Raw genomic sequence first — 4,332 nt, forward strand, 5'->3', positions numbered from 1 at the left:
TGGAATTTTAAAAGGATAAGAACCAAAGCTTCCTTCCACGACTTCACCCAGCAGCCCACAGTGATAAATCATGGGTTTTGTGGTTTGCTTTTAGACTGTGTTTTTGTTTTGGCAACTCCAGCCTCAGCCCTGGAGTCACACACGTGGACACCCTGCCCGCCAGAGGCTCAGAGGCAGCCCTGCGGAGACTGCCATGTCCTCAGGAGTTTTGAAGGTCACACAAGACCTGCTGAAAAGCGAAATTTGGCTTCATGCCGTTTTCTACATGGATAGCTGTTTTCAAAAGAAGAAATCATTCTTAAACTAATTGTACAACCTCTGCAGGTTTCATGGAGGAGATTAATTTGATTTCAAATTAAAAACTGAAGAGAGTGGAGAAGGAGAATTTTAAGTAATAAGAGGGAAATGTATGTATATTAAAACATAAACCCTGTCACTCTCACCTTGCATTCTGAATTTGGTAGGGTCGTGGTTATATCCCAGAATCTGTCAGAGACTTCCCATTGCTACCCTACATTTAATCCCGACTTTCAGTCAGTCTCATAGCTGATTTCCTTGCCTTCACAATCCCCATTGGAGGTGTGTGTTTATATACCCAATCACACAAGTGTATGCACACACATTCCAGTACAACTGGCAAAGTCACTCCCCCAACATATATTGAAAGAGTTACTCTGCTTTAAAAAACACTCATTGCTTTTAGCAGCCTACAAGAAAGGGTCCAAATATTATGGTTCAATAGACATTCCCTTCTTTCACTTCTGTTTTTCTAGTCACATCCTTTCTCCAACAGTTCTCTCTGTATAAACCTTCCAGGCAAGCAAGCATGTCTACTCGTTATTGCTACAATATATCAAGTATAATCCAACCTCTGCACCTGTCTTGAAATGGCCTCTAGGAATACATCCTCCCCTCAACCCAAACACCTCTGGCTTAGTCTTCCCTCTTCTTCGCCACTTAGTTCAAATCAGTTTCTCCACAGAAAACCTGCCTGAATACTCCAGTCCTTGATATGCTTCTGAAAAACTGGAGCATTTATTCTCTGGACACTTAGAATAGCCTGATTTGTTTAAGTTTTTTTGTGACAATCTCCTCATTTCTAAACCAATTATTGCTTGATATTTTACATATAATCTCATGTCACTTCCATCAAGTCAGAACCAACTCATAGTGACACTCCACTGTTTCGAAGGCTATAAAGCACACCAGAGAAGATTACTTAGCTTTCTCTGACAGACTCACTGGTAGATTCAAAGCTCCAGAGAGGGGCAGCCTTTGAGTTACCAGTGCTGTATTTACATGTGGCAGGTATCACAAAGTTTATGGGTAATATGTCTTCTGAGAAATATGTCTCTGCCAAATCTCATCCATTTTTAGTTCTGAGTCACTTTCATAGCTAACAGTTAATATATAAAGAATTCTTTTTGTGGCACTGGAATTTAGGATTTCCATTTCCAAATTTAGAGTATCTTGGATTCTAAGGGTACACATTAACAACAATTAATCCAGAGGACTCCTGAGCCACAGGAACTCAGTCTTCAAGGCACTGATAACAAAAATGGTGCCTGGCTTTCATTGCTGATCTCTTTATTGTTAGTATGCACTGTCAAGTCAGAACTGATCCATTGCTGACTCTTCAGTGGGTTTTAAGAGGCAATAAGTTACACCAGAGAGATTGCCCATCTTTTTCCCATGGAACAGCTGGTGGATTTGAATCTTGTGCCTTTGAGATTACAGCACAGTTTCTTACCACTAGGCCACCAGAGCCTGATCACTCTGTAAGAAACCACAGCAGAAGTTCCCAGGTAGGATAGAAAAGAAATGTGGAACTAAAACAAAAAAAAGATGGGGTGAGCTCACTTGGCTGAGAGGGCTACTAGTAGAACTTGTAACACTTTTGAGCCTGGAACTGAAATCAACCCATGACTCACCTTCCAGTGAAACAAGAGGCCTGTAAGAGGCTTACTAACAGCAGGGAGAAATGCACTCCTTACACCAGTCAACCACACAAGATGAAAAGGACAGAATCTGCCCTGAGATTAAGGCAGGAAGATACAGGAAAGAAGCACAAATGCAAATGGGAAACACAGGAGGAAGTTAGAAGAGTGCTGTTAAAATGTGGGGGTTGTAATCAGTGTCATGAAACAAAGTGTAGAACTGTTGACTAGAAAATCTATTTGCTCTGTAAATTCTTACTCAAATCACAAGTTATTTAAAAGCAACCCCAAACCTATCTTGTCATATAATAGGGGGAAAAAAAAGAAAAAAAAAAGTGGAAATAAAGTAAGTGTCCATCAGCTGATGAAAGCATAGGTAAAATGTAATGACTACTACTCAGTGATAAAACACCTTGGAACAGGAGTGGGCCTGGAGGGCATTATGTGATAAAGTGAGATAAATAAATTCCAAATATTGTTCTGACTTTTATGAAATGACATGAACAGGTAAAACAAACAAACAAAATATTGTTCATTAGTGGTTACCAAGGCAGCTCTGGTGGCCTAATGGTAAGAAACTCACTGCAGCCCCAAAGGCACATGGTTCAAATTCATGAGCTGCTCCATGGAAGAAGGAGAAGTCTCCTCCCATGCGATTAACAGCCTCTAAAAACCCACTGCAAGATCAGCTATGAGTCAGATCCCAATCGATGGTACCCAACCAACAGAAACAGGAGTTTCTAGGGATGAAGAGGGAAAGGAGAATTTACTCTCTAGAGAGTTGCTGTTTTATGTGCCATCGAGTCACCTGCAACTTACAGTGATTCTATATACAACAGTTCTGAAGCCTACCCTATCCTGAGCCAGTCTCACTGACTCCAGAACGCCTTCCTCCATTACTCCAGATACTGTGTCAATCCATTTCATTTGGGGTTTTCCCCTGCGCTGTCTTTCCACCCTTCTGAACATAATGTCCTTCTCCAAGTACTGGTCCCTCCCGGGCCACGTGCCCAAAGTATGTGAGATGGAGCTTCAAAATCCTTGACTACAAAGAGAAACTTGGTTTCACCTCCCCAAGACAGACCTGTTTGCTCTTTTGGCAGTCTATCATACGTTTAATACTTTTCTCCAGCACCACACCCAAAGGCATTGATTCTTCTTCTGTCATCTTTGATCATTTTCTAGCTCTCTGATGCATAGCAAGTAATTGCAAAGCCCATGGCCTGAATCAGGCAAACCTTTGTCCCTAGACAGAAATCATTGCTTTTTAGCATTTTGGAGAAGTCCCTGACAGGAGACTTCCCCAATGCAATTAATCTTTTGATTTCCTGACTGCCAATGCCAAGAATGTTATGTTGAAATTGTTAACAACCTCAATCTCTTCTCTATCTATCATGGTATTGCCAGTTGGCCCAGTGGTGAGAATCTTAGTCTTCTTGATGTTGAGCTTCAATCCATATTGAAGACTACAGTCCTTGACCTTCTACAGCAAGTCTTCAAGTACTCCTCAGTTTGGGCAAGCAAAATTGTGTGATCTGCATAATGCAGGTTGTTGATAAGTCTTCCTCCAATCCTGATGCACCAGTCCTCCTCATACACCCCAGCTTGCCAGAAGATCTTTTATGCATATAGATTGAAAAGATGTGAAGATAAGATGCATCCCTGATGCACTTCTTTCCTGATTTTGAACCATGCAGTGTTTCCTTGCCTTGTTCTGACCACACTGCTTCCTTGTTTAAGTATAGGTTTCACATGAGCACACAATCAAGTGTTCTGGGATTCCCATTCTTTTCAAGGTTAGCCACAATTTGTTGTGAACTACAAAGTCAAATGCCTTTGTAAAGTCAATAAAACACAGCTAGACATTCCTCTGGTACACTCTGCTTTCGGCCAAGATCCATCTGACAATGGCAATAATGTCTCTAGAGCCACGGCCTCTGCTAAACACAGTTTGTTATTTCTGGGAGTGCTCTGTTCCAACCATTTTTGGATAATCTTCAGCAGGCTTTTGCTTGCATGTAATATTAGTGATATTGTTTGATAATTTCCACACTCTGTCAGGTCACCATTTTTGCTTATCTAGATGGTAGACACTTGTTATTTCTGGTGATGGGAAAGGGAACATCAAATAAAGATGAGACATGTACACATAAAACAAATGTAAATGATGTCACTTAAAGCGAGAAAAGAGCTGTTGGTAATTACTGTGAATATATTACATTTTGAAACAGCAGCTAAAATATGTTGTGTTGTTGTTAGGTGCCATCGAGTCGCCTGCGACTCATAGCGACCCCATGTACAACAGCCCCAAACTCCGCTCTGTCCTGTGCCAATCGCACTGTCTCTGACACTCCCATCCCAATTATCCCAGTCACTGAATTAATCCACCTCATAG

The sequence above is a fragment of the Elephantulus edwardii genome, unplaced genomic scaffold (genome assembly GCF_000299155.1).
Source record: "Elephantulus edwardii isolate Elephantulus edwardi_28Jun2011 unplaced genomic scaffold, EleEdw1.0 scaffold00010, whole genome shotgun sequence".
NCBI classification, from domain to species: domain Eukaryota; kingdom Metazoa; phylum Chordata; class Mammalia; order Macroscelidea; family Macroscelididae; genus Elephantulus; species Elephantulus edwardii.